Here is a 12084-nt window from a genome sequence, read left to right on the forward strand (position 1 = left end):
AGTGCTAAAGTGCCCTCTAGAAGCCAAAAAGTGCGCAAAAGTAGTCTCTGGGAGCCAATATGTGTGCTAAAGGTCCCTCTTCGAAGCCAAAATGCTTGGTAAAGTACTCTCTAGGAGCCAAAATGTGTGCAAAAGTGTCCTCTTCAAAGCCAAAATGCGTGGTAGAGTACTGTCTAGGAGCCAAAACGTGTGCTAAAGTGCCCTCTTCAAAGCCAAAATGCGTGCTAAAGTACTCTGTAGGAGCCAAAACGTGTGCTAAAGTGCCCTCTAGAAGCCAAAAAGTGTGCTAAAGTACTCTCTAGGAGCCAAAACGTGTGCTAAAGCGCATCTAGAAGCCAAAAAGTGTGCTAAAGTACTCTCTAGCAGCAAAACGTATGCTAAAGTGTCCTCTGGGAGCCAAAGCGTGAGTTTAAGTGTCCTCTAGGAGCCAAAACATGTGCTAAAGTACTCTCTAAGAGCCAAAACATGTGCTAAAGTGCCCTCTAGAAGCCAAAAAGTGTGCTAAAGTACTCTTTAGGAGCCGAAACGTGTGCTTTAGTGCCCTCCTGGAAGCCAAAATGCGTGGTAAAGTACTCTCTAGGAGCCAAAACTTGTGCTAAAGTGCCCTCTAGGAGCCAAAACATGTGCTAAAGTACTATCTAGGAGCCAAAACTTGTGCTAGTGTCCTCTAGAAATCAAAAAACGTGTGCTAAAGTGCACTCTTCGAAGCCAAAATGCGTGCTTAAGTACTCTTCGAAGCCAAAATGCATGGTAAAGTACTCTCTAGAAGCGAAAACGTAAGCTAAATTTCCCTCTTCGAAGCCAAAATGCGTGCTAAAGTACTCTCTAGGAGCCAAAACGTGTGCAAAAGTAGTCTCTAGGAGCCAAAACGTGTGCTTAAGTGCCCTCTTCAAAGCCAAAATGAGTGGTAATGTACTCTCTAGGAGCCAAAACGTGCTCTAAAGTGCCCTCTTTGAAGCCAAAAAGTCTGCTAAAGTACTCTCTAGGAGCCAAAACAAGTGCTAAAGTGCCCTCTAGAAGCCAAAAAGTGCGCAAAAGTAGTCTCTGGGAGCCAATATGTGTGCTAAAGGTCCCTCTTCGAAGCCAAAATGCTTGGTAAAGTACTCTCTAGGAGCCAAAATGTGTGCAAAAGTGTCCTCTTCAAAGCCAAAATGCGTGGTAGAGTACTGTCTAGGAGCCAAAACGTGTGCTAAAGTGCCCTCTTCAAAGCCAAAATGCGTGCTAAAGTACTCTGTAGGAGCCAAAACGTGTGCTAAAGTGCCCTCTAGAAGCCAAAAAGTGTGCTAAAGTACTCTCTAGGAGCCAAAACGTGTGCTAAAGCGCATCTAGAAGCCAAAAAGTGTGCTAAAGTACTCTCTAGCAGCAAAACGTATGCTAAAGTGTCCTCTGGGAGCCAAAGCGTGAGTTTAAGTGTCCTCTAGGAGCCAAAACATGTGCTAAAGTACTCTCTAAGAGCCAAAACATGTGCTAAAGTGCCCTCTAGAAGCCAAAAAGTGTGCTAAAGTACTCTTTAGGAGCCGAAACGTGTGCTTTAGTGCCCTCCTGGAAGCCAAAATGCGTGGTAAAGTACTCTCTAGGAGCCAAAACTTGTGCTAAAGTGCCCTCTAGGAGCCAAAACATGTGCTAAAGTACTATCTAGGAGCCGAAACTTGTGCTAGTGTCCTCTAGAAATCAAAAAACGTGTGCTAAAGTGCACTCTTCGAAGCCAAAATGCGTGCTTAAGTACTCTTCGAAGCCAAAATGCATGGTAAAGTACTCTCTAGAAGCGAAAACGTGAGCTAAATTTCCCTCTTCGAAGCCAAAATGCGTGCTAAAGTACTCTCTAGGAGCCAAACCGTGTGCAAAAGTAGTCTCTAGGAGCCAAAACGTTTCCTTAAGTGCCCTCTTCAAAGCCAAAATGAGTGGTAAAGTACTCTCTAGGAGCCAAAACGTGCTCTAAAGTGCCCTCTTTGAAGCCAAAAAGTCTGCTAAAGTACTCTCTAGGAGCCAAAACAAGTGCTAGAGTGCCCTCTAGAATCCAAAAAGTGCGCAAAAGTAGTCTCTGGGAGCCAATACGTGTGCTAAAGGTCCCTCTTCGAAGCCAAAATGCTTGGTAAAGTACTCTGTAGGAGCCAAAATGTGTGCTAAAGTGCCCTCTAGAAGCCAAAAAGTGTGCTAAAGTACTCTCTAGGAGATAAAATGTGTGATAAAGTGCCCTCTTCGAAGCCAAAATGCGGGGTAAAGTACTCTTTAGGAGCCAAAACGTGTGCTAGTGTCCTCTAGAAATCAAAAAACGTGTGCTAAAGTGCACCCTTCGAAGCCAAAATGCGTGCAAAAGTACTCTCTATGAGCCAAAACGTGTACTAAAGTGCCCTCTAGAAGCCAAAACGTGTGCTAAAGTACTCTCTAGGAGCCAAAATGTGTGCAAAAGTGCCCTCTTCAAAGCCAAAATTTGTGGTAAAGTACTCTCTAGGAGCCAAAACGTGTGCTAAAGTGCCCTCTTCAAAGCCAAAATGCATGGTAAAGTGTCCTCTAGGAGCCAAAACATGTGCTGAAGTCCCCTTTTTGAAGCCAAAATGCGTGGTAAAGTACTCTCTAGGAGCCAAAACGTGCGATAAATTGCTCTCTTCGAAGCCAAAATGCGTGGTTAAGTACTCTCTAGGAGCCAAAACGTGCGCTAAATTGCCCTCTTAGAAAGCCAAAAAGTGTGCTAAAGTACTCTCTAGAAGCCAAAACGTGTGCTATAGTGCCCTCTTCGAAGCCAAAATGCGTGCTAAAGTACTCTTCGAAGCCAAAACGTAAGATAAATTGCCCTCTTCGAAGGCCAAAATGCGTGGTAAAGTACTCTCTAGTAGCGAAAACGTGCGCTAAATTGCCCTCTTCGAAGCTCAAAATGCGTGCTAAAGTACTCTCTAGGAGCCAAAACGTCTGCTAAAGTGCCCTCTAGAAGCCAAAAAGTGTGCTAAAGTACTCTCTAGAAGCCAAAACGTGTGCTATATTGCCCTCTTCGAAGCCAAAATACGTGCTAAAGTACTCTTCGAAGCCAAAACGTAAGATAAATTGCCCTCTTCGAAGGCCAAAATGCGTGGTAAAGTACTCTCTAGTAGCGAAAACGTGCGCTAAATTGCCCTCTTCGAAGCTCAAAATGCGTGCTAAAGTACTCTCTAGGAGCCAAAACGTCTGCTAAAGTGCCCTCTAGAAGCCAAAAAGTGTGCTAAAGTACTCTCCAGGAGCCAAAACAGGTGCTAAATTACTCTCTAGGATCCAAAACATGCGCTAAAGTGCCCCCTAGAAGCCAAAAGTGTGCTAAATTACTCTCTAGGAGCCAAGACGTGCGCTAATTTGCCCTCTTCGAAGCCAACATGCGTGCTAAAGTACTCTCTAGGAGCCAAAACGTGTGATAGTGTCCTTCAGAAATCAAAACGAGTGCTAAAGTGCCCTCTAGAAGCCAAAATGTGTGCTGAAGTGTCCTATAGGAGCAAAAACGTGTGCTAAAGTACTCTCTCGGAACCAAAACTTGTGCAAAAGTTTCCTCTAGAAGCCAAAAAGTGTGCAAAAGTAGTCTCTAGGAGCCAAAACATGTGCTTAAGTGCCCTCTTCGAAGCCAAAATGCGTGGTAAAGTACTCTCTAGGAGCCAAATCGTGCGCTAAATTGCCCTCTTTGAAGCCAAAAAGTGTGCTAAAGTACTCTCTAAGAGCCAAAACATGTGCTAAAGTGCCCTCTTCAAAGCCAAAATGCGTGGTAAATTGCCCTCTAGGAACCAAAACATGTGCTAAAGTGCCCTTTTTGAAGCCAAAATGCGTGGTAAAGTACTCTCTAGGAGCCAAAACGTGCGCTAAATTGCCCTCTTCAAAGCCAAAATGCGTGGTAAAGTACTCTCTAGAAGCCAAAACGTGTGCTAGTGTACTCTAGAAATCATAAAAACATGTGCTTAAGTACTCTCTAGAAGCCAAAACGTGTGCTAGTGTCCTCTAGAAGCCAAAACGAGTGCTAATTTGCCCTCTTCGAAGCCAAAATGCGTGGTAAAGTACTCTCTAGGAGCAAAAACGTGTGATAGTGTCCTTCAGAAACCAAAATAAGTGCTAAAGTGCCCTCTAGAAGCCAAAATGTGTGCTAAAGTGTCCTCTAGGAGCCAAAGCGTGTGCATAAGTGTCCTCTAGGAGCCAAAACGTGTGCTAAAGTACTCTCTCGGAACCAAAACGTGTGATAAAGTGTCCTCTTCAAAGCCAAAATGCTTGGTAAAGTACTCTCTAGGAGCCAAAACGTGCGCTAAATTGCCCTCTTCGAAGCCAAAAAGTGTGCTAAAGTACTCTCTAGGAGCCAAAACGTGTGCTAAAGTGTCCTCTGGGAGCCAAAGCGTGAGTTCAAGTGTCCTCTAGGAGCCAAAACATGTGCTTAAGTACTCTCTAGGAGCCAAAACATGTGGTAAAGTGCCCTCTAGAAGCCAAAAAGTGTGCTAAAGTACTCTTTAGGAGCCGAAACGTGTGCTATAGTGCCCTCCTGGAAGCCAAAATGCATGGTAAAGTACTCTCTAGGAGCCAAAACTTGTGCTAAAGTGCCCTCTAGGAGCCAAAACATGTGCTAAAGTACTCTCTAGGAGCTAAAACGTGTGCTAGTGTCCTCTAGAAATAAAAAAACGTATGCTAAAGTGCACTCTTCGAAGCCAAAATGCGTGCTTAAGTACTCTTCGAAGCCAAAACGTGCGATAAATTGCCCTCTTCAAAGCCAAAATGCGTGCTAAAGTACTCTCTAGGAGCCAAAACGTGTGCAAAAGTAGTCTCTAGGAGCCAAAACGTGTGCTTAAGTGCCCTCTTCAAAGCCAAAATGAGTGGTAAAGTACTCTCTAGGAGCCAAAACGTGCTCTAAAGTGCCCTCTTTGAAGCCAAAAAGTGTGCAAAAGCCAAAATGCGTGGTAAAGTACTCTCTAGTAGCGAAAATGTGCGCTAAATTGCCCTCTTCGAAGCCAAAATGAGTGCTAAAGTACTCTCTAGGAGCCAAAACGTGTGCAAAAGTAGTCTCTAGGACCCTAAACGTGTGCTTAAGTGCCCTCTTCGAAGCCAAAATTCGTGGTAAAGTACTCTCTAGGAGCCAAAACGTGTGCCGAAGTGCCCTCTAGAAGCGAAAAAGTGTGCTAAAGTACTCTATTGGAGCCAAAACGTGTGCTAAAGAGCCCTCTTCAAAGCCAAAACGTGTGCTAAAGTACTCTCTAGAAGCCAAAACGTGTGCTATTGTCCTCTAGAAGCCAAAACGAGTGCTAATTTGCCCTCTTCGAAGCCAAAATGCGTGGTAAAGTACTCTCTAGGAGCCAAAACGTGTGATAGTGTCCTTCAGAAATCAAAACAAGTGCTAAAGTGCCCTCTAGAAGCCAAAATGTGTGCTAAAGTGTCCTCTAGGAGCCAAAACGTGTGCAAAAGTGTCCTCTAGGAACCAAAACGTGTGCTAGAGTACTCTCTCGGAACCAAAACTTGTGCAAAAGTGTCCTCTAGAAAGCCAAAAAGTGTGCTAAAGTAATCTCTAGGAGCCAAAACGTGTGCTAAAGTGCCCTCTAGAAGCCAAAAAGTGTGCAAAAGTAGTCTCTAGGAGCCAAAACATGTGCTTAAGTGCACTCTTCGAAGCCAAAATGCGTGGTAAAGTACTCTCTAGGAGCCAAAACGTGCGCTAAATTGCCCTCTTTGAAGCCAAAAAGTGTTCTAAAGTACTATCTAGGAGCCAAAACATGTGCTAAAGTGCCCTCTTCAAAGCCAAAATGCGCGGTAAATTGCCCTCTAGGAACCAAAACATGTGCTAAAGTGCCCTTTTTGAAGCCAAAGTGCATGGTAAAGTACTCTCTAGGAGCCAAAACGTGCGCTAAATTGCCCTCTTCAAAGCCAAAATGCGTGGTAAAGTACTCTCTAGAAGCCAAAACGTGTACTAGTGTACTCTAGAAATCATAAAAATGTATGCTTAAGTACTCTCTAGAAGCCAAAACGTGTGCTAGTGTCCTCTAGAAGCCAAAACGAGTGCTAAAGTGTCCTCTAGAAGCCAAAATGTGTGCTAAAGTGTCCTCTAGGAGCCAAAACGTGTGCAGAAGTGTCCTCTAGGAGCCAAAACGTGTGCTAAAGTACTCTCTCGGAACCAAAACGTGTGATAAAGTGTCCTCTTCAAAGCCAAAATGCTTGGTAAAGTACTCTCTAGGAGCCAAAACGTGCGCTAAATTGCCCTCTTCGAAGCCAAAAAGTGTGCTAAAGTAATCTCTAGGAGCCAAAACGTGTGCTAAAGTGCCCTCTTCAATGCCAAAATGCGTGCTAAAGTACTCTCTAGGAGCCAAAACGTGTGCTAAAGTGCCCTCTAGAAGCCAAAAAGTGTGCTAAAGTAATCTCTAGGAGCCAAAACGTGTGCTAAAGCGCCTCTAGAAGCCAAAAAGTGTGCTAAAGTACTCTCTAGCAGCAAATCGTATGCTAAAGTGTCCTCTGGGAGCCAAAGCGTGAGTTTAAGTGTCCTCTAGGAGCCAAAACATGTGCTTAAGTACTCTCTAGGAGCCAAAACATGTGCTAAAGTACTCTCTAGGAGCCAAAACATGTGGTAAAGTGCCCTCTAGAAGCCAAAAAGTGTGCTAAAGTACTCTTTAGAAGCCGAAACGTGTGCTATAGTGCCCTCCTGGAAGCCAAAATGCGTGGTAAAGTACTCTCTAGGAGCTAAAACGTGTGCTTGTGTCCTCTAGAAATCAAAAAACGTGTGCTAAAGTGCACTCTTCGAAGCCAAAATGCGTGCCTAAGTACTCTTCGAAGCCAAAACTTGCGATAAATTGCCCTCTTCGAAGCCAAAATGCGCGCTAAAGTACTCTCTAGGAGCCAAAACGTGTGCAAAAGTAGTCTCTAGGAGCCAAAACGTGTGCTTAAGTGCCCTCTTCAAAGCCAAAATGAGTGGTAAAGTACTCTCTAGGAGCCACAACGTGCTCTAAAGTGCCCTCTTTGAAGCCAAAAAGTGTGCAAAAGCCAAAATGCGTGGTAAAGTACTCTCTAGTAGCGAAAATGTGCGCTAAATTGCCCTCTTCGAAGCCAAAATGAGTGCTAAAGTACTCTCTAGGAGCCAAAACGTGTGCAAAAGTAGTCTCTAGGAGCCAAAACGTGTGCTTAAGTGCCCTCTTCGAAGCCAAAATGCGTGGTAAAGTTCTCTCTAGGAGCCAAAACGTGTGCCAAAGTGCCCTCTAAAAGCGAAAAAGAGTGCTAAAGTACTCTCTAGGAGCCAAAACGTGTGCTAAAGTGCCCTCTTCAAAGCCAAAACGTGTGCTAAAGTGCTCTCTAGGAGCCAAAACGTGCGCTAAATTGCCCTCTTCAAAGCCAAAATGCGTGGTAAAGTACTCTCTAGAAGCCAAAACGTGTGCTAGTGTACTCTAGAAATCATAAAAACTTGTGCTAAAGTACTCTCTAGAAGCCAAAACGTGTGCTAGTGTCTTCTAGAAGCCAAAACGAGTGCTAATTTGCCCTCTTCAAAGCCAAAATGCGTGGTAAAGTACTCTCTAGGAGCCAAAACGTGTGATAGTGTCCTTCAGAAATCAAAACGAGTGCTAAAGTGCCCTCTAGAAGCCAAAATGTGTGCTAAAGTGTCCTCTAGGAGCCAAAACGTGTGCTTAAGTGCCCTCTTCAAAGCCAAAATGAGTGGTAAAGTACTCTCTAGGAGCCAAAACGTGCTCTAAAGTGCCCTCTTTGAAGCCAAAAAGTGTGCAAAAGCCAAAATGCGTGGTAAAGTACTCTCTAGTAGCGAAAATGTGCGCTAAATTGCCCTCTTCGAAGCCAAAATGAGTGCTAAAGTACTCTCTAGGAGCCAAAACGTGTGCAAAAGTAGTCTCTAGGAGCCAAAACGTGTGCTTAAGTGCCCTCTTCGAAGCCAAAATGCGTGGTAAAGTACTCTCTAGGAGCCAAAACGTGTGCCAAAGTGCCCTCTAGAAGCGAAAAAGAGTGCTAAAGTACTCTCTAGGAGCCAAAACGTGTGCTAAAGTGCCCTCTTCAAAGCCAAAACGTGTGCTAAAGTACTCTCTAGGAGCCAAAACGTGCGCTAAATTGCCCTCTTTAAAGCCAAAATGCGTGGTAAAGTACTCTCTAGAAGCCAAAACGTGTGCTAGTGTACTCTAGAAATCATAAAAACGTGTGCTAAAGTACTCTCTAGAAGCCAAAACGTGTGCTAGTGTCTTCTAGAAGCCAAAACGAGTGCTAATTTGCCCTCTTCAAAGCAAAAATGCGTGGTAAAGTACTCTCTAGGAGCCAAAACGTGTGATAGTGTCCTTCAGAAATCAAAACAAGTGCTAAAGTGCCCTCTAGAAGCCAAAATGTGTGCTAAAGTGTCCTCTAGGAGCCAAAACGTGTGCTTAAGTGCCCTCTTCAAAGCCAAAATGAGTGGTAAAGTACTCTCTAGGAGCCAAAACGTGCTCTAAAGTGCCCTCTTTGAAGCCAAAAAGTGTGCAAAAGCCAAAATGCGTGGTAAAGTACTCTCTAGTAGCGAAAATGTGCGCTAAATTGCCCTCTTCGAAGCCAAAATGAGTGCTAAAGTACTCTCTAGGAGCCAAAACGTGTGCAAAAGTAGTCTCTAGGAGCCAAAACGTGTGCTTAAGTGCCCTCTTCGAAGCCAAAATGCGTGGTAAAGTACTCTCTAGGAGCCAAAACGTGTGCCAAAGTGCCCTCTAGAAGCGAAAAAGAGTGCTAAAGTACTCTCTAGGAGCCAAAACGTGTGCTAAAGTGCCCTCTTCAAAGCCAAAACGTGTGCTAAAGTACTCTCTAGGAGCCAAAACGTGCGCTAAATTGCCCTCTTCAAAGCCAAAATGCGTGGTAAAGTACTCTCTAGAAGCCAAAACGTGTGCTAGTGTACTCTAGAAATCATAAAAACGTGTGCTAAAGTACTCTCTAGAAGCCAAAACGTGTGCTAGTGTCTTCTAGAAGCCAAAACGAGTGCTAATTTGCCCTCTTCAAAGCAAAAATGCGTGGTAAAGTACTCTCTAGGAGCCAAAACGTGTGATAGTGTCCTTCAGAAATCAAAACAAGTGCTAAAGTGCCCTCTAGAAGCCAAAATGTGTGCTAAAGTGTCCTCTAGGAGCCAAAACGTGTGCAAAAGTGTCCTCTAGGAACCAAAACGTGTGCTAGAGTACTCTCTCGGAACCAAAACTTGTGCAAAAGTTTCCTCTAGAAGCGAAAAAGTGTGCTAAAGTACTCTCTAGGAGCCAAAACGTGTGCTAAAGTGCCCTCTAGAAGCCAAAAAGTGTGCAAAAGTAGTCTCTAGGAGCCAAAACGTGTGCTTAAGTGCACTCTTCGAAGCCAAAATGCCTGGTAAAGTACTCTCTAGGAGCCAAAACGTGCGCTAAATTGCCCTCTTTGAAGCCAAAAAGTGTTCTAAAGTACTCTCTAGGAGCCAAAACATGTGCTAAAGTGCCCTCTTCAAAGCCAAAATGCGTGGTAAATTGCCCTCTAGGAACCAAAGCATGTACTAAAGTGCCCTTTTTGAAGCCAAAGTGCGTGGTAAAGTACTCTCTAGGAGCCAAAACGTGTGCTAAATTGCCCTCTTCAAAGCCAAAATGCGTGGTAAAGTACTCTCTAGAAGCCAAAACGTGTGCTAGTGTACTCTAGAAATCATAAAAACGTGTGCTAAAGTACTCTCTAGAAGCCAAAACGTGTGCTAGTGTCCTCTAGAAGCCAAAACGAGTATTAAAGTGCCCTCTAGAAGCCAAAATGTGTGCTAAAGTGTCCTCTAGGAGCCAAAACGTGTGCAGAAGTGTCCTCTAGGAGCCAAAACGTGTGCTAAAATACTCTCTAGGAACCAAAACTTGTGCAAAAGTGTCCTCTAGAAGCCAAAAAGTTTGCTAAAGTACTCTCTAGGAGCCAAAACGTGTTAAAGTGTCCTCTGGGAGCCAAAGCGTGTGTTTAAGTGTCCTCTAGGAGCCAAAACATGTGATAAAGTACTCTCTAGGAGCCAAAACATGTGCTAAAGTGCCCTCTAGAAACCAAAAAGTGTGCTAAAGTACTCTCTAGGAGCCGAAACGTGTGCTATAGTGCCCTCTTAGAAGCCAAAATACGTGGTAAAGTACTCTCTAGGAGCCAAAACGTGTGCTAGTGTCCTTTAGAAATCAAAAAACGTCTGCTAAAGTGCCCTCTTCGAAGCCAAAATGCGTGCTAAAGTACTCTTTGAAGCCAAAACGTGCGATAAATTGCCCTCTTCGAAGCCAAAATGCGTGGTAAAGTACTCTCTAGTAGCGAAAATCTGCGCTAAATTGCCCTCTTCGAAGCCAAAATGCGTGCTAAAGTACTCTCTAGGAGCCAAAACGTGTGCAAAAGTAGTGTCTAGGAGCCAAAACATGTGCTTAAGTGCCCTCTTCAAAGCCAAAATGCGTGCTAAAGTACTCTCTAGGAGCCAAAACGTGTGCTAAAGTGCCCTCTAGAAACCAAAATGTGTGCTAAAGTACTCTCTAGGAGCCAAAACGTGTGCTAAAGTGCCCTCTTCAAAGCCAAAATGCGTGGTAAAGTGCCCTCTAGGAACCAAAACATGTGCTAAAGTCCCCTTTTTGAAGCCAAAATGCGTGTTAAAGTACTCTCTAGGAGCCAAAACGTGCGCCACAATGCCCTCCTCGAAGCCAAAACGTGTGCTAAAGTACTCTCTAGAAGCCAAAACGTGTGCTATAGTGCCCTCTTCGAAGCCAAAATACGTGCTAAAGTATGCTTCAAAGCCAAAACGTAAGATAAATTGCCCTCTTCGAAGGCCAAAATGCGTGGTAAAGTACTCTCTAGTAGCGAAAACGTGCGCTAAATTGCCCTCTTCGAAGCCAAAATGCGTGCTAAAGTACTCTCTAGGAGCAAAAACGTGTGCTAAAGTGCCCTCTAGAAGCAAAAAAATGTGCTAAAGTACTCTCTAGGAGCCAAAACATGTGCTAAATTACTCTCTAGGAGCCAAGACGTGCGCTAATTTGCCCTCTTCGAAGCCAAAATGCGTAGTAAAGTACTCTCTAGGAGCCAAAACGTGTGATAGTGTCCTTCAGAAATCAAAATGAGTGCTAAAGATCCCTCTAGAAGCCAAAATGTGTGCTAAAGTGTCCTCTAGGAACCAAAACATGTGCAAAAGTGTCCTCTAGGAGCCAAAACGTGTGCTAAAGTACTCTCTCGGAACCCAAAACTTCTGCAAAAGTGTCCTCTAGAAGCCAAAACGTGTGCTAAAGTGCCCTCTAGAAGCCAAAACGTGTGCAAAAGTAGTCTCTAGGAGCCAAAACGTGTGTTTAAGTGCCCTCTTCGAAGCCAAAATGCGTGGTAAAGTACTCTCTAGGAGCCGAAACGTGTGCTAAAGTGCCCTCTAGAAGCGAAAAAGTGTGCTAAAGTACTCTCTAGGAGCCAAAACGTGTGATAAAGTGCCCTCTTCAAAGCCAAAATGCGTGGTAAAGTACTCTCTAGGAGCCAAAACGTGCGCTTAAGTGCCCTCTAGGAGCCAAAACATGTGCTAAAGTACTCTCTAGGAGCCAAAACGTGTGCTAAAGTTCCCTCTTCGAAGCCAAAATGCGTGGTAAAGTACTCTGTAGGAGCCAAAACGTGTGCTAAAGTGCCCTCTTCAAAGCCAAAATGCGTGGTAAAGTGCCCTCTACGAACCAAAACATGTGCTAAAGTGCCCTCTAGGAACCAAAACATGTGCTAAAGTGCCCTTTTCAAAGCCAAAATGTGTGGTAAAGTACTCTCTAGGAGCCAAAATGTGTGCTAAATCGCCCTCTTCGAAGCCAAAATGCGTGGTTAAGTACTTTCTAGGAGCCAAAACGTGCGCTTAATTGACCTCTTCGAAGCTATAACTGTGCTAAAGTACTCTCTAGGAGCCAAAACGTGTGCTAAAGTGCCCTCTTCAAAGCCAAAATGCGTGGTAAAGTGCCCTCTAGGAGCCAAAACATGTGCTAAAGTGCCCTTTTGGAAGCCAAAATGCGTGGTAAAGTACTCTCTAGGAGCCAAAACATGTGCTAAAGTACCCTTTTGGAAGCCAAAATGCGTGGTAAAGTGCCCTCTTCAGTGGCGAGGATGCGCTGTGTGCCCTTTTTTCCCCCTTTTTTTCGCCCCTGCCCTTCAAGGAGTCTGTAAAATTCTGTCTTTTTACTATTCTGCCAGCGACTCAGA

Source organism: Echiichthys vipera (genome assembly GCF_963691815.1).
Source record: "Echiichthys vipera genome assembly, chromosome: 16".
Lineage (NCBI taxonomy): Eukaryota > Metazoa > Chordata > Actinopteri > Perciformes > Trachinidae > Echiichthys > Echiichthys vipera.